The 25,488-nt window shown below is 46.3% G+C and overlaps 1 protein-coding gene and 1 non-coding gene across 2 annotated transcripts in view; both read right to left on the reverse strand.

The window, feature by feature from the left end:
- LOC124718778 (angiotensin-converting enzyme-like) overlaps positions 1-25,488 on the reverse strand; it is a 480,801-nt gene that overhangs the window by 105,945 nt on the left and 349,368 nt on the right. The gene's annotated exons all lie outside the window — the stretch shown is intronic.
- Trnas-cga lies at positions 3,631-3,705 on the reverse strand. The gene has a single exon. It is a non-coding gene; the product is annotated as a tRNA-Ser (tRNA).

Here is a 25,488-nt window from a genome sequence, read left to right on the forward strand (position 1 = left end):
ATGAACACTAACCTGCTGATGCTACGTACTGATGTGCTTGATGGTAGTACTGTAGAGCAATGAGTCGCATGTCAACACAAGCACCGAAGGCAACATTACCTTCCTTCAACAGGGCCAACTGGCGGTGAATCGAGGAAGTGCAGTACATACTGATGAAACTAAATGAGCTCTAACATGGAAATTAAGCGTTTCCGGACAGATGTCCACATAAAATCTTTTCTTTATTTGTGTGTGAGGAATGTTTCCTGAAAGTTGGGCCGTACTTTTTTGTAACACCCTGTATACGATACGCTTACAGAGTCATCCGCACGCTTTTCTCATCCTGGATTGGACTGCACTGGAGTGGACTGGACTCCAGCGTGTGGTTGGACGTCGGCAGCACCAGCAGCAGTGGGAGCTAGCGGAAGCCGAGCGGCTTTCCCCTCCCTGGATCTCTCGGGCGCGGTATTTTCTCCGCTCTCGCTGGCCCCACCCCACACCCCACCCCACGGCGGTGGCGGTGTCGGTCTGCCCGCGCCATTGTCTCAGCCGGCCGAGATAAGCCGGCGCCACCTCGCGCCTTCCTTTCCCCTCCCCTCCCTCCCCTGCCCACCCCCACGTGTCAGACGGCGGTCCAGCGTCGCACGCTCCCGTCTGCTACCATAAAAGTAGCAGCCGTGAACCTGCTCTCATTCAACGGCCACACGGATGAAGGCGGCGACGCGGCTCCCCTCTGCCACTCGCCTACTGAGTACTCTCTCGTGCCCACGTTACCAGATCAGGGAGACAGGCGGAAAGAGAGACAGGGTAGTGCCAGGCCGGGTTTCGGCAAAGGTCACCACGCACGGGACACTCTGGGGACGTCGAGGCGACACGGCATGCGAACACACACACTGTCAGCGCCTGGTGCGAGCACACCCAGGCCACAAGTGCGACTCCATCTGTCCTCGTCGTCGCTTAATTTGGAGTTGCCACCAAGCCGTCGTATATCTACGAGGGGCATTCAATAAATACCACAAAATTTCTCGGCCTAGTTCCGTTGAAGAAATGCGGAATTTTTTTGAAAGACATGATGGAATTTTACCGCTTCAGACCCAATACTTTCACAAAGTTCCGACGGGTGGCGGCGCAATATGTAACCTTCAAAAAACAGTCTGTAATGCGGGTGCGTGGCAAGCGGAGAGCTGTCATTGAATTTCATTCCGCGGAAAACCAGAGCGCCACAGACATTCATAGACGCTCGCAGAATGCCTGCGGAGATTTGGCAATGAACAAAAGCACGGTGAGTCGTTGGGCGAGGCGTCTCATCGCAACAAGATTGCGCAAACCTGTTCGATTTCCCGCGTGCTGGCCGGCCCCACCAAGCTGTGACTCCTGTAATGTTGAAACTTCCGCACACACTCATTTGATGTGATCGACTGATCACAGTCAAACACCTCGCTGCTCAACTGGGCGCGTCTGTCGGCAGTGTTCACACGCTCTTCCTCCAGTTAGCGTTCTCTGAGATGTCTGCCAGATGGGTTCCTAGTCGCCTAGCAGAAAACCGTAAAAAGGAACGGAGAACCATCCGTGCAAAACTGCTTGCGCTTTACGAGACCGATCTGATAATTTTTTTTGTCGAAATCGTCGCGGGCGATGAAACATGGGTTCGTCACTTCGAACCAGAAAGAAAACAGCATCCCATCGAGTGGCGCCTGTCACCTCTCCTCCAAAGGAAGAGTTCAAAGCCGTGCCGTCAGACAGTAACGTCGTAGCGGCGGTGTTGTGGGGTGCTGAAGCGGTTACTCTACTCGATGTCCTCGCACACGGCGCAACGGTCAACTTGGAAGCGTATTGACCCTTAGTAATTTGAACAAACCACTTCTCCGGCTTCGTTGCCACAAAAACCCGAACATACTTCTACTTCTCCATGGCAACGGAAGGCCTCACAGAAGTATGTGTACACGAGAGTGGCTCACAAAACTTCACTGGACGGTTCTTCCTCATCCACCCTACAGCCCTGATCTCGCACCTTTCCACCTTCCACCTGTTTGTCCCAATAAAGGACGTACTAAAATGGTTCAAATGGCTCTGAGCACTATGGGACTCAACATCTGAGGTCATCAGTCCCCTAGATCTTAGAACTACTTAAACCTAACTAACCTAAGGACATCACACACATCCATGCCCGAGGCAGGATTCGAACCTGCGACCGTAGTGGTCGCGCGGTTCCAGACTGAAGTGCCTAGAACCGCTCGGCCACCCCGGTCTGCAAAGGACGTACTCTGCGGGAAGGAGTACATTGATGACGGGGAGGTTACTGATTCAGCGAGACGTTGGCTCTGACGTTGCCCAGTAGAGTGGTACAGTGCACGGATACAGGCCCTGCCAGTAAGGTGGCCTTAGGCACAAGCACTGCACCTATACGTTGCCGAACAGAAAAATATCCTGCATTACTTACTGCACGCTCCTCGTAATTTCGTCATTCATAATCGATGCAGAGTCAGTCGAGACGCCTAATAAGAAACTCTTTTTAAGCTAATCAAAATTTTGTCAGTTCAGTTCCATTTTGTTTATATGTGTAAGACACGAACTGCCTGAAAAAAAAAAAAAAAAAAAAAAAAAAAAAAAAAAAGTGAAGCAAGGAGAGCCGGCTGCGGTGGCCAAGTGGTTCTAGGAGCTTCAGTCTGGAACTGTACGACCGCTATGGTAGCAGGTTCGAATTCTGCCTCAGGCATGGATGTGTGTGATGTCCTTAGGTTAGTTCTAACTTCTAGAGGACTGATGACCTCAGATGTTAAGTCCCATAATGCTCAGAGCCATTTGAACCATTCTGAAGCATGGAGAAGACACGGTCGAGTGTCAGCGTAACGTGGTACACGCACGCGCCATCAGTGGGTACGCGGATGATTAGACTTGGAATGCTCTGTGGCAGATAGAATGGTCACCACAATGCATTACTGTTGTTGGCGTCTAGTGCTGGCACCATGCCCGGCAGGTTATACGAAACGTGAAGTGATCCCTGACAAGGACACAGAGGTGCCACGTACTCGTATGAGACGGCGTTATCAGTACCTGACAAAATTTGAGGGGGCTTCCATTAGGGACACTGGGATGCGACGGTGGCCCAGTGCTGGTCTGTACAGCAATACGAGGACGGGCGTGCTCTCTGACGAGGTTCCGTTCGACCGCCACAACGGATGATTGTCGTTTCTGCAGCGAGCACATCGTAACCGCTTTGCGTCATCACCTGACATTTGGGAACAAGTGATGGAGTCCCTGCGACATTCTGTGCCACCCTGTACAACTTGTCGGGCACTAGGCATTTTTCAGGAGGACAATGCTCGAAACTTCCTGGCAGATTAAAACTGTGTGCCGGACCGAGACTCGAACTCGGGACATTTGCCTTTCGCAGGCAAGTGCTCTACCAACTGAGCTACCCAAGCGCGACTCACGCCCGTCCTCACAGCTTTACTTCTGGCAGTACCTCGTCTCCTACCTTCCAAACTTCACAGAAGCTCTCCTACGAACCTTGCAGAACTAGCATTCCTGAAAGAAAGGATATTGCGGAGACATGGCTTAGCCACAGCCTTGGGGATGTTTCCAGAATGAGATTTTCACTCTGCAGCGGAGTGTGCACTGATATGAAACTTCCTGGCAGATTAAAACTGTGTGCCGGACCGAGACTCGAACTCGGGACCTTTGCCTTTCGCGGGCAAGTGCTCTACCAACTGAGCTACCCGAGCACGACTCACGCCCCGTCCTCACAGCTTTACTTCTGCCAGCACTTGCCCGCGAAAGGCAAAGGTCTCGAGTTCGAGTCTCGGTCCGGCACACAGTTTTAATCTGCCAGGAAGTTTCATATCAGCGCACACTCCGCTGCAGAGTGAAAATCTCATTCAGGACAATGCTCGTCTAGCCATGCCGTGTGTGTCTATGAACTGTCAGGTCGATGCCGAGGTGCTCGCGTGGTAAGAGAGACCGCCATATCGCGCCACGATGGAAGGCGTGTGCAAGCAGTTTGCCCCAGTGCCAGTGTGGTCATTACGAGGGCACGACTGTGCATCAGTTTTAGAGCTGATCTCCACGTTCCTTCTTCAGTGAATGTAAGGGCGCTTACGACCTCCGTCGAGCGCCCATAACATCCGAACACACACACACACACACACACACACACACACACACACTAGCGCCAGTATCCTGGATATCAGGAAGCAAAGTTTCCGCCACGGTCTCCCAGGAGAGTATGCAACAGCTTTGTGGCAGCGTTAGCAACCGTATCAGTACACGCATTCTAGGCCAGAGAGGGCAGAAGGTCACACTGCAAAGTTGTTTGTGAAGTTGACTCGACATTCTTATCACCGAAATAACATCACATACCCTCACAAGCCGCGATGTTTCATTTCCACCCTCCTCCGCTTCTGTGTGTGGGACTCTTTTGGTACACAGTGTATTTACAACAGTAGAACACTGCTGACTACTTGCTAGTTTCATTGATACCGTAAAAACCTTACGAAACTGTGTCTTAGGAATCCCGTAAGAAATTCAAAATTCGTATTTGGAATGCTAGAACCGGTTTAATTCATAGCTTCCTATTTTGCTACCTCGAACTGAAAATTGATAGGGGCTGAAGACCATACTAGCGTAACAGGTTTGATGATTGGACGAAATGATTTGGCCGACTCCAGATCATTTGGCTAATTCCAAAATTATATGACCTATGAACAAAGGGTGCTGTTGCACAATACTAAAGTTCAATTGAAAGACTGTTTTGGCGAGTAATATTTATTCAGAAGATGCAGGAGGTCTAAAAATGTTTACACACACACACACACACACACACACACACACGCACACGCACACGCACACACGCACGCAAACTGTAGTCCAAATGCATCATCTGAATTAATAACTTTTTGTTTTCGTCATCAGTCTTCTGACTGGTTTGATGCGGCCCGCCACGAATTCCTCTAATTAGTAATTAGTAATAACACTAAAATATAAATTGGGATATTAAATCCTTCATAATATGGAAAATATTACATACTTGAAAAATCTAAGTACATTTTTGCCATCAGCAGAAAATTTCCTTTATGCTGAGAGATTCTATACATAATTTTTCAGTTTTTTTAAATTTCGTAAAAATTTCTCATATTTTATTTTGCCAAGATGCCCTGAAGGTCTGGTGAAATAATAATGGGCTCAAGTATGCTTGCTACCAGACAAAGACGCATACTCACAAATTCAGTGTACAACAGAGAAACTCTTGACTCAATGCCAATATAAATGAAAACGGGCTAGATTCAGCTAGCTCCATTTTATTGTTGAACACATTTTTATACCTCGATTTGTGACATCACATCGCTTACACTGGTAGGGAGGGGGTGTCTACAAACACATTTTACGAATACGCCAAACGTTACTAGATAGTGAGCTGATGTAATGGTAGGTCAAACAAATGTTTCGTTGGAAACGTTGCATAACCATACCCTGTCAGTTAGCGACTTCTGGCAAGCTGTTTACAATATGAATGGTTACTTACAGAGGCACGTTTCGATCTACGCCTGCGTCTACACGACTACTCTGCAATTCATATTTAAGTGCCCGGCAATGGACTGATCCAACTACTTTCACTGTGTCCCTCTACGGTTCCACTCTCTAACAGCACGCAGGAAAAACAAGCACTTAGATCTTACCATGCGAGCTCTGATTTCTCTTATTTTATTACAATGTTCATTTCTTCCCCCTATGTAGGTTGGCATCAACAAAGTACACAGTCGGAGGACAACGTCGGAGATTGAGCTTCCGTGACGGGATCTCGCCGCAAAGAAAAACGCCTTTATTCTAATGATTGCCACCGCAATTCGCCTGTCGTATCCGTGGAACTCTGTCTCCCCTATTTCGCGATAATACGAAACGAGGCGTCGTCCTCCGAACGTTTTCGATGTTCTCGATCCTATCGGGTAAAGATCCCACAGTGCATAGCAGCATTCTAGAACAGGACGAACAAGCGTAGTGTAGGCAGTGTCTTCAGTAGATCTGTTGCATCGTCTAAATGTTCCGCCAAAAAATCGCAGACTTCTCTTTACTTTCCCCCATAGTATTATCCAGGTGATCGCTCCACTCTAAATTAGAAGCAGTTATAATCGATACGTATTTAGTCGCTTTCACAGTCTTTAGATTTATGCGACTTATCGTGTAACTGGTAGCAGATTCCTATAAGTGCTCATGGAGACGACTTCACATTTTTCATTATTTAGAGTAAGATGCCACTTTTTACACCCTATGGGTATCGTGTCTAAGTAATTTTGCAATTGATTTTGATCTTCTGATAATTTACTAGATGGTAAACGACAGCACCATCTGCGAACAATGTAAGAGGGATCTTTAGATTGTTTCCAAAATTGTTGATGTGATTCTTCAGTTTCTCCCGGCGTATTTGTTGCTCGAACAGTCCACGGGTTCATAGCGTCCAACGGGCACAATATTTCGGCGACCAGACGTGCCGCCATCGTCTGGTGCGCTGACGAGCTGAGCTCCTGAGGGCGGGCAGCCGTCCTAAATCCCCTCCCCCCCCCTCCCTTCCCCCCCCCCCATCCCCCGCGGGCCGCTCTCTTCGCCGTCCGCGCCCGCGCGCCGGAGGTCGCGAAGACGTTAACGCGTGCGGTAATTACTTTTGAATGGAATCACGCCACACTCCAGTTGTGGGAGTTTCATCTGACTGCCGTCAGAGACGTAGATGTAGAACTAGAAGCGACACCTTGTCACGGTTGGTGAAGCGTCGCAAATGCTTTCGCACGGACGGCGCTCATTCGATTGTTGATTCTTGCGTGTTCAGTTGTCGAAAGTACTGGAGCTGAGTGACAGACGATTACTGTGACCTTGGACACGACAGCTGCTGCTGGGAAGTGCTGACAGGAGTGGAAGTTTCGCTCCCCTCGCCGCCAGCTGCCCGTGTGGCTCCAGGGTGTGTCGGGTGTTGGTGTTGGGTGTTGGTGTTTGTAAACAGCGCCGGCCGCAGCCGCTCTCCGCCGTGATGGAAAGCTGCCGCTGCTGCCTAGGCTAGGACGCCCGAGTCCGCCCTGAAGGCCAAGACCGACCAGTTCCAAGTCCAGTTCCAGAGGCTCCAGGCGGCCGGCTAGGCTCTCGGTTCTGCTTTCCCCGTGCCGGCCGTTCCAGCTGGCTGCCTCGCCGCCGCCGGGCCGTAATTTCCTCCGACTGGTCGGATGGCGGCAGCCTCCGTTCGATCCCGGGTCGATACCCCTGCCGCGTGTCTTTTTCTGCTCCGGCGGCTCGGCAACGATGTCTAAGAGGGACGCGTCGTGTCCGCTTACTTTCTTACATGTCTTGATCACACAGTTCACTTAACATCTTAATGATGAAGCTGTTCTGCCCGTGTTTGCTTACAAATAGATTTGTTTTCAAACTGTGAAATAAAGCACCTGCAATGCATTACATAAAATCCAGTACATCCGTAACATGTGGTAACTATGTATCGATACAAAATTTTGTCTTTCTCCAAATGAGTAAATACTCTGTTATAAAAGGAAATATTTTGTGTACAAATTGTAATAAGCATTTTTCATGTATTATAGAAGATGATAAAAAATTCACTAATAATACTGAAACTTTGGCGAAACTTGTCTGCGGAAAAAAAAGAAAAAAGTTGCGTTTTGCTCAAGGTAGACCCTCTCCAGAAACAAGTCTGTAACAGGCATCCATAGCACTGACATTCCTATCCGGATGTGTTATCGAAGTTTTAATTAATAGTCACTTTTTGGTAATTATCTTGCACTTACGGTTATGTTTGTTTTGTCATGCTGAAAGGTTTCGATTTAAAAATGCGATGTTGCTTTTAAACTTTTTACGCTGGCGTCTACGCAGTTGTGTGTTAGTTACTTTGCCATGCTAGGAGCTTCCCATTTATTACTCTTTACACGTTTCATGTCGACTTTAACTATCGATGTAATTCCACATCTGTTTCTCAGCTCGTATTTTATCGTCAGTCGCTCATTTTACCATATGAAGTAATTTTAATTAATGATTACTTATAAGGGATTTGAACTACTAAATTTACAAGCCACAATCACCCTGTGTTCTGGTGTAGTGGTAAGCGTTTTACTATGTTATTTGTGGAAAATACTTGTTATAGTTACGTATCCATCACAACATCTCAGCACGATGTGGAGAATGGAAGCGCTTGCCACACGAAAACGTAAGTAAATACGAAAATAGGCGCGAAAACATCGCGACAAATTAAATCACATTCTGGAAGATAGGTTAACTCCCAGCAAAAAACTCTCTCATCAACATCGTTTGGTTGCAGACGACAAGCTACCTGTAGTATTTAACACACAAGTGATTCACCGAAAATTCATGCACACCAAATGTAAAGGTATTTACAAAAAGAAACGATCTGTTGTTTGAACTAAAGAGCACATAATTTTATAATCATTTAACAAAATGTTGACATTGGAGAATAAATAAAAAAACGAAAACCCACTGATGACGGCACAGTGGTGCCGAAACATGTTTGGGTACTGAGAAAAACTGTGTCTTGCATAACTGGCGGACCTCACATCCAAAAATTTTTAACTACAAACACGGCCAATACAAGGAGTGGCATATCAAAAGATGGATAAATTTAAAATACTAGTCACTCATGTAGCCATGCTGTAGTGTCTTCTGCTTGTCTCAGTTTTTTGTATGAACACAGGACGGAGCCAGGCGATCACCAGCACTTACAATACATAGATTTTCACGTTGATGCCTACATCAGAATATTTTATGGTATGTACGGCTGGTTTGCATGGCTGTTAATAACGTAAATATTTTTTATGTCTGTTATGGACCGCTAGGTGTGCTGTAGACTTTGCTTCAGCTAACTGGACTTACTTGGTTACACCACTGTTGTTCTATTTGTAACAGATCTGAAGATGGTGCTATCCGAAAGCGGTAGCTCCGAATTGTAAAATTTGTCTGATCAAGATGGACCTTTACAAATAAAGTGCCATAACATGATCGCGTACTCTTTAACAGCCTTTATCTCTTCAATTGATACGCATTTGCTCACACAGCCCGACTCGATAGATTTTATTGAAATAAATTTGTCTTCTGCTTCTACTTTCAAATGTTAGGCATTTGTATGTATGTCGTATTGTTCACGGCGTCTTTTGTCGGCATAAAACAGCTTGAAACTACCAATTTCTTTGCAAGTGAATTAATGCGTTAAATGATTGGCATTGAGCATATAAGCGAGAATTTAGATAAAGGTTACAATTATCTTTAAAGTTTGTTGGAAGTTACTACGCACAGTACTCTCACTCTGAACAAGCAAAATACCGAGCAAGCAGAACTGGTACCTTTTGAGAACGATACCAGTGTTTGGTGTTTGGTTTGTGGGGCGCTCAACTGCGCGGGCATCAGAGCCCGTACAAAGTCCCAATTTTGACACAGTCCAACTTTTACACAAATCCAATAGAGCCACTGTCACGAATGATGATGATGAAATGAGGACAACACAAACACCCAGTCCCCGGGTAGAGAAAACCCCCAACCCGGCCGCGAAACGATACTAGTGTTATAATACACCCCATTAGAGAGAAAGCAACAGAAGAGTTAGTAGAGGATACTTTCCAAAGAATTATTAAGTAGTTCTCTGAAAATGGATTCTCCCTAAATTTTGAAGAAAACACACCGCATTCAGTTCTGTACAATGAAGTGTCATACCAACAAGTGAAGTGGCACATGAACAGGAGTCAGTAAGTAGGGAAGAATGCTCCAGGTTTTTGGGTGTACGTATTGATGAAAACCCTGAACTGGAAGAAGCATATTACTGAGCTTCTCAAACAATTAAGTTCAGCTACTTTTCCTCTTAGCATAGCCGGCCGCAGTGGACGAGCGGTTCTAGGCTCTTCAGTCCGGAACCACGCTGCTGCTACTGTCGCAGGTTCGAATCCTGCCTCGGGCATGGATACGTGTGACGTCCTTAGATTAGTTAGGTTGAAGTAGTTCTAAGTCTAGGGGAATGATAACCTCAGATGTTAAGTCCCATAGTGCTTGGAGCCATTTGAACAATTAGCTCTTTGTATAATTGCTAATCTTGGAAAGAAACGTATCAACCTCTTGGCATATTTTGCATACTTCAATTCATTAATATCGTACAGATAATTTTCTGGGGTAACCCGTCACTTAGTACTGATTGCACAGATGCGAGCCGTAAGAATGGTGTTCAGCCACGGACCTCATGTAGGTACAGTCGTGCTCAAAAGTATACGAACGACCTGAATCGCATTTCGCCTGATTCGCATGCAACCCACATAACGCAGCTGTCTAGCAGGTCCTCTAATCGCTCCTCGGTACAGTCGTTGACTATTGGAAATGGTTCCAACAAGTCACCACTAGAAAACACTGCTCTGTATCGCAATAACTCAAGATGTAAAGTAATACCAAGGTACTACAAGTATCAGGGAACCCCTTATCACAGATAAGACTTTCCTTAGGGCTTCTAAGCTCACATTTATTACAATAAATGACATACCTGAAATGTTACCACTCTCATTATTACGTCAGATAGGTAATGCACATAGTAAGTTCGTCGTATTCATGATTTTCTCTTCAAAGTAACATACCGTACTTATTATTTAACACAAAATGGCATTAAAAATTTAAGTTGTTCACGTGCAGCTAGTTGAGAGTATGTATGAACTTCAAATGACACGACGAACAGTCACGTTCTGCATATGGATTCAAACCCAGGTCATGCAGACTAAGCAAAGACTTCGTGACTCACGGAAACTAACAGTCATTCCTGACTAGGCATACAGAGACTGATATACCTCCATTTTAGACAGTATCAGTTAGCAAATATAAATTTTAAATTACATAACGTAAACATTTTTAACGGACGCTAATTCCTACCCAGCATCTATTGTCCTTGTCAACGAACTACGAGAGATGTTAAATATTGCTTCTTATCACTTGAAATGCCGTGAGGTAAAGCTTGAGGTAAGTGATTCATGAAGGGTATAGGTTATTGTTAGTCAGGGCTTTTCTTTTGTAGGGATTATTAAAAGTCAGACTGACTAGCGCTAAAATATTGTGTCTCAGTTTATAAGTGATCAGAATAAGTAAAGAGAAAACTGAGTACGTTCAGTTTTACTCAGCTGTTTCTGTATCAAATAACGTAGAAGTTTACCAGCACAGTCATTCTTTACATACAAAGCGGAAGTTTCATATTTCTTTATATTCAAAGGGGAAGTTTCAAACTAAAATAGTACCAGTGAACGAGAAGTAAAAAAATGACAATGTATAAATAAACCCATAGCAACCGGAATAGCAACATGGAAAACAAAAACGTGCGAACTTGTGCGTCAACCCAATAATTAAAAATTCAGATACCTAATATATTTTATTTCTAATGGTTGCTTATTACGGAGTGAATTACAAGAATGCTCACGTACACACACTGAAATATGTTGTTGTTGTGGTCTTCAGTCCTGAGACTGCTTTGATGCAGCTCTCCATGCAACTCTATCCTGTGCAAGCTTCATCTCCCAGTACCTACTGCAGCCTACATCCTTCTGAATCTGCTTAGTGTATTCATCACTTGGTCTCCCTACACGATTTTTACCCTCCACGCTGCCCTCCAATACTAAATTGGTGATCCCTTGATGCCTCAGAACATGTCCTACCAACCGATCCCTTCTTCTAGTCAAGTTGTGTCACAAGCTCCTCTTCTCCCCAATTCTATTCAATACCTCCTCATTAGTTATGTGATCAACCCATCTACTCTTCAGCATTCTTCTGTAGCACCACATTTGGAAACCTTCTATCCTCCTCTGGTCTAAACTATTTATCGTCCACCTTTCACATCCATACATGGCTACACTCCATACAAATACTTTCAGAAACGACTTCCTGACATTTAAATCTATACTTGATGTTAACAAATTTTTCTTCTTCAGAAACGCTTTCCTTCCCATTGTCAGTCTACATTTTATATCCTCTCTACTTCGATCATCATCAGTTATCTTGCTCCTCAAATAGCAAAACTCCTTTACTACTTTATGTGTCTCATTTCCTAATTTAATTCCCTCAGCATCACCCGATTTAATTCGACTACATTCCATTATCCTCATTTTGCTTTTGTTGATGTTCATCTTATACCCTCTTTTCAAGACACTGTCCATTCCGTTCAACTGCTCTTCCAAGTCCTTTGCTGTCTCTGACAGAATTACAATGTCATCGGCGAACCGCAAAGTTTTTATTTCTTCTCCATGGATTTTAATACCTACTCCGAATTTTTCTTTTGTTTCCTTTACTGCCTGCTCATTATACAGATTGAATAACATCGGGATAGGCTACAAACCTGTCTCACTCCCTTCCCAACCACTGCTTTCCTTTCATACCCCTCGACCCTGATAACTGCCATGTGCTTTCTGTACAAATTGTAAATAGCCTTTCGCTCCCTGTATTTTACCCCTGCCACCTTCAGAATTTGAAAGAGAGCATTCCAATCAACATAGTCAAAAGATTTCTCTAAGTCTACAGACGCTAGAAATGTAGGTTTGTCTTTCCTTAATCTTTCTTCTAAGATAAGTCGTAAGGTCAGTATTTCCTCACGTGTTCCAATATTTCTACGGAATCCAGACTGATCTTCCCCGAGGTCGACTTCCACCAGTTTTTCCATTCGTCTGTAAAGAATTCGCGTTAGTATTTTGCAGCTGTGACTTATTAAACTGATAGTTTGGTAATTTTCACATCTGTCAACACCTCTTTTCTTTGGGATTGGAATTATTATATTCTTCTTGAAGTATGAGGGTATTTCGCCTGGCTCATACATCTTGCTCACCAGATGGTAGAGTTTTGTCAGGACTGGCTCTCCCAAGGCTGTCAGTAGTTCTAATGGAATGTTGTCTACTCCCAGGGCCTTGTTTCGACTCGGGTCTTTCAGTGCTCTGTCAAACTCTTCACGCAGTATCATACTCCCATTTCATCCTCATCTACATCCTCTTCCATTTCCATAATATTGTCCTCAAGTACATCGCCCTTGTATAGACCCTCTATATACTCCTTCCACCTTTCTTCTTTCCCTTCTTTGCTTGGAACTGGGTTTCCATCAAAGCTCTTGATATTCATGCAAGTGGTTCTCCTTTCTCCAAAGGTCTCTTTAATTTTCCTGTAGGCTGTATCTATCTTACCCCTAGGGAGATAAGCCTCTACATCCTTACATTTTTCCTCTAGCCATGCCTGCTTTGCCATTTTGCAATTCCTGTCGATCTCATTTTTGAGACGTTGGATTCCTTTTTGCCTGCTTCATTTACTACATTTTTATATTTTCTCCTTTCATCAATTAAATTCAGTATTTCTTCTGTTACCCAAGGGTTTCGACCAGCGCTCGTCTTTTTACCTATTTGATCCTCCGCTGCCTTCACTATTTCATCCCTCAAAGCTACCCATTCCTCTTCTACTGCATTTCTTTCCCCCAGTCCTGTCAAATGTTCCCTTATGCTCTCCCCGAAACTCTGTACAACCTCTGGTTCTTTCAGTTTATCCAGGTCCCATGTTATGTTAGTAAACTATATTACGTCGATTAGCTAAGTCCGGCGAGAAAGAAGAATCTCGCTGGACTATAAGTGCTAGTAACGATAGAGTCCGTATATCTCAGTCTTTTTTTTTCAATATATCTAACATTTAGGCGATTTATTTGGCAGTATATATGTAGGCAGTCACTTTTACGTATTTCTGATACTCTTTTCATTTCGGGCCGTCATCAGATGGAGGTGGTGCAGAAAGATTTGTGTAGTGGACCAAGTGTAGCTAGATAGAGGCTGTGGCCGTGCTGCTAGCGAACGTGACGGAAATTCAGTTCTCGGTGACGAAACGTTTATCAAACGCAAAGGTTATAGGTGCTTATAACCTTACCGATTCATAAACGTTTCGTTGCCGCCATTAATTCTGACCTTTTATCATTTTAAATCGGAACGTATTTTCAAAATTCGGCAGTCATCCATCCGTCCATCTACCTGTGGTGACTCAGCAGCCGCTGAATGTGCGCGCAGTCTGTTTCAGTCATGCGAGTAGTATGCGTGCCCTTGTCAGGGGGTCTTGACATCTCCACGTCAAATGTGTCTGGAAAAGTTCAGTGCGTAACTCTGTAAACAATTAATAACTGACACTAAGGCCTTAGACTGTGGTTTGTGAACATTTAAGACGTGCAGAGACACGCGTGCTAAGTCGGATCTGAAATACGTCAAGAAGTGCGTTGCCACTCGTGAAGTTACGTAGGTGTATATACTAGACTGTTGTCTGGACTACGCACAAATCCCATAGAAGAAGTTGATCATCGTAATGCATTTTCAGAGTAATAAATGTAAAATAAGTTCTAGCGTATCTCAGCGGTGCTCTGTCAATCATTTAACAGTCACGTCACTAAACCAATCAGTTCCAGGAATGGAGACGTCGAGATCTCAACGTCGCCGAGGGGCAGGTGTTAGTCAGCTTGCAAGACGACCTCACATTATTTTGGTGGTGTAGTGTTCATTTGTTTCGTTGCGGGTTTGTAGGCTGGTGCAGTTGCCGTGTGGCGAACGACAGCGCAGGGCAGGGCAGGGCAGGGCAGGGCAGGGCAGGGCAGGGCAGGGCAGGGCAGGGCAGGGTTCTCCCTGCCAACGCGAGTAGATATCCCCCGTGTAAGGAAGCAGGTTAAATCCCTCAATGAAGACAAGGCCTCCGGTTCAGACCGGTGAGGTTCCTCTCAGAGTAAGCTCATACAATAGCTCCAAACCAAGCGAGGTGGTATTCGGGAGGACGACGGTTCAAACACGCGTTCGGCCATCCTCATTTAGGTTTTCCGTGATTTCCCTAAATCGCTTCAGGCAAATGTCGGGGTGATTCCTTTGAAAGGGCACGGCCGACTTACTTCTCCATCCTTCACTCATCCGATGGGACCGATGACCTCGCTGTTTGGTCCCCTCCCACAAAATTGACCGACCGAACAACCAACCAACAATACCCCCATACTTAGCAACCATATACAACCCCTCTTTCGTAGGAAAATCCATAACCAAAGACTGGTAAGTTGCACAAATCGCACCAAACTGAAGAAAATAGGAGTAATCCATTGGCTTATAGATCCGAATCACCGACTTTGATTTGCAGTAGGATTTTCGAACACATCTCGACGAAAAAGTTTTATTGACAAATAGTCAACAGGAATTCAGAGAAAATCATTTTCGTGACACACAACGATGTCTTAATTTCACGAAGTAATGTGCGCTACCGCCGGGGGATGTCAAATCGATTCCACATTCTTACACTTCGACAAGGCTTTTGACACTCTTCGTTACCAGCGACTTATAATCAATTTGCGTGCCTATGGAGTATCGCCTCAGTTGTGAGACTGGATTCTTGATTTCCTGTCAGAAAGGTCGCAGTTCGTAGTAACTGATGGAAAGTCACGAAGTAGAACACCGAGCCTCCACCAGAAGTGTTACAGGACCCAAGCTGTTTCTGACGTAGATAAACGACCCAGGAGACAATCTGAGCAGCCCTCTTACAGTGTTTGCGGATCATGCTGTCATTTACCGTCTTGCAACGTTTTCGGATGATAAAAACCAACTGCAAAATTATTTAGATAATATATCTGTGTGGCACAAAGTGACAGTTGGCTGTAAATAATGAAAAGTGTGAATACATCCACATGAGTATTAAAAGAAATCCGCTATACTTCGGTTAAATCTAAAGACTGAAAAATTAACTAAATACTTGGTGATCACACACTGCATACCAGCCAGGTTCCTCTCAGGTTGAGCTGATATAATGGCTCCATACTTAGCAAACCCCTCGCTCGTAGATAGATCCGTAACCTATGACTGACAAGCTGCACAAATCACAAAAATATTGAAGAAAGGAAATTAATTATAACGATCAGACATATAATGCTGTGGGGAAAGCAGCCCAAAGACCGTAATTTATTGGCCGAGAACTAAGAAACTACAACAGGTCTAGTAAAGACAGTGCTTACACTACGCTTGTCTGCCGTCTTCTGTTATCGGTGAGAGACCAGCATCAGGTAAGACTGGCGGAGGACAATTAAAATGTTGAAAGAAGGGTATCTCGTTTTGTATTACAGCGAAATGGGGGAAGAGTGTGCCACTAGCACGAACTGAAATGGCAATCATTAAAAGAAAGGCGTTATTTGTTGCGGCGGGATCCTCTCGTGAAATTTCAGTCAACATTTTTGGCGCCACCTGCACAGGTAAAAATGATCATCGTAATAAAATAAGAGGAATCGGAGATGGCACGGAAAGATTTAAGTACGTGTTTCTGGCGCGTGCTGTTTGAGAGTGGAACACGAGAATAGCGGCTTGAAAATGGTTCGATGAACCGTCAGCCAGACAACAGTAAATTGCAAAGTAATCGTGTACGTGTAGACGCACATAAGTACACAGAAGATATGCCTGAACGAGTTCGCAAATGTTATCGGCAGAGTTCTGTTTTGTCCTGCATTTAGCAAACACGAACAGCAGCGGCCCCAACACTGTTCCCTGAGGTAGGCCGGCAGCTCCCTCCACCCTGCGATAACCGTAATACCGAGGGCGTGCTTGCGTGTCACACACACACACTGCTAGCCGAGGCACTCGTGTAACAGACAGCCGGTGCTGGGCTGGGCTGCGTACCGCCAGTTACGGACGGAGGGGCGCCTGTAAGGCTCTTAACGAGCATCGGTCAGCGCCACTCCAGGGCCGCACCTGTAATTTAAAACTGGGGCCGCGGGTAACGAGACAAGACCGGCCGCCGCCGGATTTACGCACTCGGTTGTCGGCTGCGGGTAATTGGCCATTACCCGGGGAGGTATCCGCCGGGACACGAGCTGCGATGCCGTGGGCCGCGTGCCGGCCGTTCGCTTTGCACCTGACCGATAAAACACGCCAGTTAAACGGCAGCGCCGTGGAACCACAGAAACCTGCTGTACACTGGGGCGACAGGAGTAACGGGATAGCAGTACGCACATTTACAGACGGCGGTAGTGTCGCGTTCACAAGGCAACAAAGGGCATTTGCACTCAGATGACGCATGTGAAAATGTGTACGACGTGATTATGGCCGCACGACGGCAGTTGCCAGACTTTGAACGTGGTATCGTAGTTGGAGCTACACGAATGGGACATTCCATTTCGCAAAGCGTTAGGGAATTCGGTATTCCGAGATTGACAGTGTCAAGAGTATGCCAAGCATACCAAATTTCAGGCATGACCTGTCACTACAGGCCGGCGACGGCCTTCACTTAACGACCGAGAACAGCGGCGTTAGCGTAGCGTTGTCAGTGCTAAGAGACAAGCAACATTGCGTCACATAACTGCTGCAATAAATGTGGGACGTACGACGAACGTTTCTGTCAGGACAATGCTGCGAAATTTCGCGTTAATCGGCTGTGACAGCAGACGACCGACGCGAGTGCCTTTGCTAGCAGCACGGTATCGCCTGCAGCGCCTCTCCTAGGTTTGTGACCATTTCGTTTGGGCCATAGACGAATGCAAAATCGTGGCCTGGTCAGATAAGTCCCGAGTTCAGTTGGTAAGAGATGATGGTAGTGTTCGAGTGTGACGCAGTCCCCACGAAGACATGGACGTAGGTTGTCAAGAGACACTGTGCAATTTGTTGCTGGCTCCATGACGGTGTGGGCTGTGTTTGCATGAAATGCACTGGGTCCTCTGAACCACCTGAACGGATCATTGACTGTAAAAAAGTGTGGCCGGTGCAGGATTTTGTGCACAAATTGACCTCTCGATTACATCCCATAAATGTTAAACGGAATTCATATCGGGCGACCTGGATGGCCAAACCATTCTCCAGAATGTTCTTCAAGCCAAATGCAAACTGTTGTGGCCAGGTGACATAGCGCACTGACGTCCATAAGGATTTCATCGTGGAATGGCTGCAAATGGTTTTCGGGTAGGACCTTCGACAATGTCACCTGGCCACAACAGTCCGCATTTGGCTTGAAGAACATTCTGGAGAATGATTTGGCCACCCAGGTCGCCCGATATGAATCCCATTTAACATTTATGGGATATAATCGAGAGGTCAATTTGTGCACAAAATCCTGTTCCGGCTATAGAGGCAGCATGCCCCAGAATTTCTGCAGGGTTGATCAAACGGCTTGTTGAGTCCATGCCACCTCTAGTTGCTGCACTCCGCCGGGAAGAAGAAGATATCCCCGACTTTTGCCACCTCCGTGTCTATTCCATTCACAGAGAACCAGCTTCGGACTAGCCACTGAAAAACGCTATTTCAAGCTAAAGAAAGGTTCCTTGCTGTCCAACACGAAAATTGTTTTTATTTGCAGCGCCTCTCTCTCTCTCTCTCTCTCTCTCTCTCTCTCTTCTCTCTCTCACACACACACACACACCTGTTCTCTCACACATTTTTCCGTCAGTTATGCAACATCCGCTGACAGCTGGATAAATTGTTGTTCTATTCATACTCAACCGGTTTCCCGGTCTGAAGTCGCGCCGTCAGGTGTAACCAACACGATTATGAGTATTAATAAACGTAAACATGGTCCGTTGTAGGCTGTAACGTGATTTTTTATTTAATCGTGAGATTATCTAATTTCTTGACAATGACAAGTATTCGACATTAGCTAATCGCACGATTGAATATAATCACTTTACAGCCTACTACGGACCATGTTTAAAATCCGAAAATTGCTAATTTGTAATGGTATTACATGAAAAAATATTTCTTCTGTCATTTTTTAGCCGACGTGAAGCTTGTATTAAAACATCGTGGAAAATCTTGTAATCTCTTGGACCTATATCCTGGCAGTATCAATGTCGATAATGGGCAAAAATCGTCGAAATCCTCTGTCTTCGGAATGGATGAAGTGCCGTATACATATACATAATTAGGTTTATATGGAATCCTCACTGTGCGACCCTGCCAGTTTGTTTGGTAGTGTTGATGCTACAGTCATCGGTTAGTCCACCTGACGTGTAGCTGGAGGCGTCTCAGTTGTTGGGGAGTTGTGGTGACCGCCGCACGTTGCCAGACAACTGTAGCCACACCCAGGTGGGTCTCCACTTCCCTCACCGACCCCTGAACATGAAAATTAAACGTCGTTGGTGACAGTGAGAAAACCCTGCGTCACCCCAGCCTCCTTTTCGTGAAGGGTGTGAATTATGCTACTGTATCACTGTAGCTAACAGGACTCTGTCCATGAATTAAAAAAAAGTCTACATTGTCTAAAGCTTTCTTCAAATCTACGAACGTATAATTAGTTTCGTTATTTTTCCTCAATTTGCCCCGCATTACTCGGAGAGTCCCTAGCTGCTCCTACAGACAAAGTGGTTCCCTCCTATTGCCGGAGCTTCAGTTTTTCCCTTCCATTGTTGGACGGACACAGACACAGCATTGTCGTGGGTGTCTGAGCGAGATGCACGCGACACCGCACGGAGTCGTGAAGCTGATTCGGCCCTCCCCTCCCAGATGGGCAGCGGCGATTGCGTCACGGCGTGTGAGGTAATAAGAGACGGGCGCCCCCCGGGTTGCGTCACTTCCGTGGCTGGCGGTAACAGGCGCCGGGCGTGTTGTGTGGTGTGTGTGTGTCGCAAACCACGCGTCCAAACAGCGCGACCCACAAAGCTTCCTAAACCTGTATCACGTGCAGCCTTCACAGCTCCTCCTGAAACATTTCGAGCGCAGAGTGCTGAGGTTAGAGGTCAGCGAGCGTAACAGAAATGCTGTCAGCGCCATCCAAGTCCGCGTTTACGGATATTAAAATATTATAAACCGGTTTAACCATTCGGCACGCACGTGAAGACACTGCTAATTCTAACTGGTGGCATTATTTTTTTCGTTTACCTTTGCGTTTTTAGATCCCTGCAAAACGGGAACATGATATATGGGGTGTCCATAATTAAAATTCCAGTTTCTAAACGCTGTAGAAAGACAACCACTGATCATAATAACATCAATTTTGAACAGCATGATGTCATTGACGCAAGGTGAAGCGCCATGATGAAAAAACCTTGTGAGAAACCACGTATGAGATTACCAATTATTGCTCTTCAATAAGTACACGATCTTCCGTCTAATACACAAGCGGAATAAGTTCTGTTTTCAGACGCCACTAGTATTGTAATCTATCCTAGCAGACATACAGCAACTGAAGAAATAGTAAACAGTCGCCTTGAAAGTACCATTGACTGGTCTTCTGCGAATGGCCTCACCCTACATTTTAAAAAGACACGGCGTCTTCAGTTCTGGACGTCTAGGGCTACTACACCAATGATGGTGAGAAAATGACAAATATGGAGGAAACTTCAAAATTCTTTCGTGTCGATATTTATGATAATTTAAACTGGAGAATGCAGATTTTTAAACTCCCACAACAGCTTAGTTCAGCCACATTTGCGATTAGAATAATTGAAAATCTCCGGGAGAGGCGAGTCAGCAATTTGACATATTTTGCATATCGTCATTCAACAGCGTCCTAAGAAATAAACTGCCGGGGTAACTCGCCTCTGAGAGAGGAAGTCTTCACTGCTCAGGAACGTGCTCTAAGAGTAATGTGTGTGGCGCACACCCACGATCACCTTGTAGACGACTGTTTAATGAAGCAATGTGAAGCGCATGAATCGGGCATTCTGACTACTGCTTCACAGTATATTGATTCCCTCGTGAAGTTTGCTGTAAATGTTCCACTGCAGTTCAAAAGCAACAATTATTAAAAATACCAGAAGGATAAATGACGTTCATTACTCCACATTACTCCACTTCAGCAAAAAAAAAAAAAAAAAAAAATATTTTAACTACAAAATTTTTTGCTAACTTGAACAGGACGTAAAATTTCTGACAGGTAACAAAGTAAAATTTGAAAACAAAATAAAAAGGCTTCTCCTTGGCAACTCCTATTCTACAGAAAAGTTTCTATTACTGTAGTGAGTAAAAGATAGTGGGTAGGAATTACTAACTCTCATTTGTAGATATTTTAAATACACTCCTGGAAATGGAAAAAAGAACACATTGACACCGGTGTGTCAGACCCACCATACTTGCTCCGGACACTGCGAGAGGGCTGTACAAGCAATGAACACACGCACGGCACAGCGGACACACCAGGAACCGCGGTGTTGGCCGTCGAATGGCGCTAGCTGCGCAGCATTTGTGCACCGCCGCCGTCAGTGTCAGCCAGTTTGCCGTCGCATACGGAGCTCCATCGCAGTCTTTAACACTGGTAGCATGCCGCGACAGCGTGGACGTGAACCGTATGTGCAGTTGACGGACTTTGAGCGAGGGCGTATAGTGGGCATGCGGGAGGCCGGGTGGACGTACCGCCGAATTGCTCAACACGTGGGGCGTGAGGTCTCCACAGTACATCGATGTTGTCGCCAGTGGTCGGCGGAAGGTGCACGTGCCCGTCGACCTGGGACCGGACCGCAGCGACGCACGGATGCACGCCAAGACCGTAGGATCCTACGCAGTGCCGTAGGGGACCGCACCGCCACTTCCCAGCAAATTAGGGACACTGTTGCTCCTGGGGTATCGGCGAGGACCATTCGCAACCGTCTCCATGAAGCTGGGCTACGGTCCCGCACACCGTTAGGCCGTCTTCCGCTCACGCCCCAACATCGTGCAGCCCGCCTCCAGTGGTGTCGCGACAGGCGTGAATGGAGGGACGAATGGAGACGTGTCGTCTTCAGCGATGAGAGTCGCTTCTGCCTTGGTGCCAATGATGGTCGTATGCGTGTTTGGCGCCGTGCAGGTGAGCGCCACAATCAGGACTGCATACGACCGAGGCACACAGGGCCAACACCCGGCATCATGGTGTGGGGAGCGATCTCCTACACTGGCCGTACACCACTGGTGATCGTCGAGGGGACACTGAATAGTGCACGGTACATCCAAACCGTCATCGAACCCATCGTTCTACCATTCCTAGACAGGCAAGGGAACTTGCTGTTCCAACAGGACAATGCACGTCCGCATGTATCCCGTGCCACCCAACGTGCTCTAGAAGGTGTAAGTCAACTACCCTGGCCAGCAAGATCTCCGGATCTGTCCCCTATTGAGCATGTTTGGGACTGGATGAAGCGTCGTCTCACGCGGTCTGCACGTCCAGCACGAACGCTGGTCCAACTGAGGCGCCAGGTGGAAATGGCATGGCAAGCCGTTCCACAGGACTACATCCAGCATCTCTACGATCGTCTCCATGGGAGAATAGCAGCCTGCATTGCTGCGAAAGGTGGATATACACTGTACTAGTGCCGACATTGTGCATGCTCTGTTGCCTGTGTCTATGTGCCTGTGGTTCTGTCAGTGTGATCATGTGATGTATCTGACCCCAGGAATGTGTCAATAAAGTTTCCCCTTCCTGGGACAATGAATTCACGGTGTTCTTATTTCAATTTCCAGGAGTGTAAATATAAAAAAAACTTCATGTTTGTTCAGAAGTAATCATGTTTATACATTAAGCTCTTGTGTGTGAATAAAATGACTCGTTCTACATCATTACGATTCATCGTGCAAATGATGCATTCTGCTACCTACCTACCTTATTAAGCAATTACTCCTACCAGTTTCTATACGGACAAAATACAAAGAAAAAAAAATAGCAGTATGCACCGGGGAACCGAACATACGTTCTCTGTTCCGAAATCAGATGACTTGTTAGCTATAGCAAGCAGCGGTTTCGTTGCACAGCGTTCACCTAATGAGTATTTAAGCGACCGTCGTGAAAGTTTCTTTTTTCGATATGTAGGAAAATATGCGTCTGCAGCCCCTATATAGGATGACGCGAAAAACGCCGAGTTTTCAATTATCCACCGATCCCGTCAATTTTAAGTCGATCACGCGTCATGAATTTTGGGGGTGGTTTTCTAAAAAACGGGGTTGGGGGGGGGGGAGGGAGAGAGATTGTTGAGTCAAGATATGTTAGTCTTTTATTTTAGGTTGTACAAGAGTAAGGGACATTGTTCACGTAGTTCAAGAGTTTAGTGAACTGTGTCTTATGAATATTATTTTAGTGTTGTTTGGTTTCGGTTCATCCACCCTCTGGGTTGCTGGAATGAAATTTAGCGGAGAAGTTATTTAAGTGTTTTGAGTTACTTTTACAACAGCCTGCTCAGCTTTCTCAAAGCAACTACTCCGAAGTCTCGTGGCGATGCAACAGCGTTCCATGTGTCGATACCACTGGTCTTTCAGCTTACTTTTGTGGGGATCGTTGCACAAGGTAGATGCAGAAGAATGAATTTATGGGTGGAAAGCGACGAACGAGTAGACGACATGTGATTTCTATCATTCGCATGAGCTAGGGCACAGGTGTTACTCCGCGCATCTATATCGGTTGAAGATAACTTACAGCCACTGCGATAAGGACTCAGCGGCAGTAACGGATCTTCACCCCATCAAACTGGCACGTTCCAAGTTCGCGACTGCACAGTCAGTGTTGTATAAGAAACTGGTGGCGAGATGTTACCTCCTCCCCATCAGTGCCCCAGTTGTACTCCACAGTTCTGATAAATGTCAGTATCGATTGTTCACAGACTATCTGAAAGACACCGCCAGCCAAATTTATGAGTTGCCGAGGTGTTAATTTTCACATGGCATCAGTCCGATTCGTCATCGGGTGCGTAATTCTGTGTTTTAATTTGCGTACAGACCATACTCCCTAAATTCAATTTTCATTATTGCTCTGTTGTGCATTTTATGTCACGTTCTACTGGCAATGTTGGTTGGTTGGTTGGTTGGTTTTAAAGAGGAGGGAAGCGACCAAACTACGAGGTCATCGGTCCCTTGTTCCTAATAAAGCAATACCACAAGCGTGACAATAAAACAGACGAGACATATAACACAAAACGGAAAGAAATGAAAAACTGCAAGAACGAAGGAAAGGCAAAACACTAAAAGGAACAAAGACAAGGAAACAACAGAGACACGCTAGAAACATACGGGAGTAAAACAAGAAAGCAGATTACAGTGGCTGGCCGATCACGAGAATAAAAAGGGAAAGCCAGCCACTCTGCAACACATTAAAACCTCCACCCTAAAAGCAGTAGGGTGGAGCACACAGACGGACAAAGGACATGCGCTAAAACTGATGAAACCCACCCTCACGAATACAACTTAGGACCGAATCAGCCGATGAGGCGTTATCACATAAAATGAGGAGCAACGAGTCCGGTAACCCAAGATTCCGTCGCTGGGCAGTCAAAGAGGGACAGTCCACTAGAATGTGGGCCACTGTCAACAGGGTGAAGCACCGCCATCGGGGCGGGACTTCACGGCGCAGGAGGCAGCCGTGTGTCGTACAAGCGTGGCCAATGCGGAGCCGGCAGAGGACAACTGATTTCCTGCGAGAGGCCCACATGGAAGACTTCCGCAAATTCGTAGTCTCCTTAGTGACACGCAGTTTGTTGTGCGTACTGTTATGCTATTCCGTCTCCCAAAGCAGAAAAAACCTACGGCGTAAGTCAGAACGCAGGTAAGGTTCAGCGATGCCTATCTCCAGAAGCGGCTTCTGCGTCGCCTGTTTGGCCAGCCTGTCGGCAAGTTCGTTGCCTGGGATATGGACGTGTCCCGGGTCCTCACAAACACCACTGAACGACGGGACCGTTCCAGGTCATAGATGGACTCCTGGATGGACGCTACCAAAGGTTGGCGGAGTTAGCACTGGTCGATAGCTTGCAGGCTGCTCAGGGAGTCAGGAGACAGAAGAAACGATTCCCCAGGGCCTGAACGGATATACTGAAGTACGCGAGATATGGCCACCAGCTCTGCAGTGAATACACTGCATCCATCGGGCAAGGAATGCTGTTCAATATGGCCCCTGTGGATAAAGGCGAAGCCAACATTACCATCAGCCATCGACCGTCGGTGTGAACCACTTCAGAACCCCGGAACACTTCAAGAATCGAGAGGAAGTGACAGCGGAGACTCGCAGGGTTAACAGAGTCCTTAGGGCCACGCGAAAGGTCCAGGCGAAGCATCGGCCTACAGCTACACCACGGACCTCGAGGAGAGGTCGTCAGGGAAGAACTCCAGACAGAAGCGATCGCACGCGAACCGCAATTCTTATGCCTGACCTGGGCCGCCTGCGCGAGAGGTGAACCGCCATGGTTGGGAAAAGAAGATGGTAATTAGAATGTTCAGAAGTGCTATGAATGTGTGGAACGTAACTGGCGAGCAGTTGTGCACGTCTAATCTTGAATGGAGGGCCTCCAGCCTCCACCAGTACACTTGTCACCAGACTCATCCTAAAAGCTCCTGTCGCTAATCGAACTCCGCAATGGTGCAATGGGTCGAGCAAACGCAATGCTGAGGGCGCCGCCGAACCATAAATCACACTCCCATAGTCAAGGTGGGATTGGACAAGAGCTCTGTAGAGCTGCAGCAGCGTGGAGCGATCTGCACGCCAGTTGGTGTTGCTCAGGCAGCAGAGGGCATTGAGGTGCTGCCAACACATCCGTTTAAGCTGACGAAGGTGAGGCAGCCAAGTCAATCGGGCGTCAAAAACCAGACCTAA

Source organism: Schistocerca piceifrons, chromosome 10, assembly GCF_021461385.2.
Source record: "Schistocerca piceifrons isolate TAMUIC-IGC-003096 chromosome 10, iqSchPice1.1, whole genome shotgun sequence".
Lineage (NCBI taxonomy): Eukaryota > Metazoa > Arthropoda > Insecta > Orthoptera > Acrididae > Schistocerca > Schistocerca piceifrons.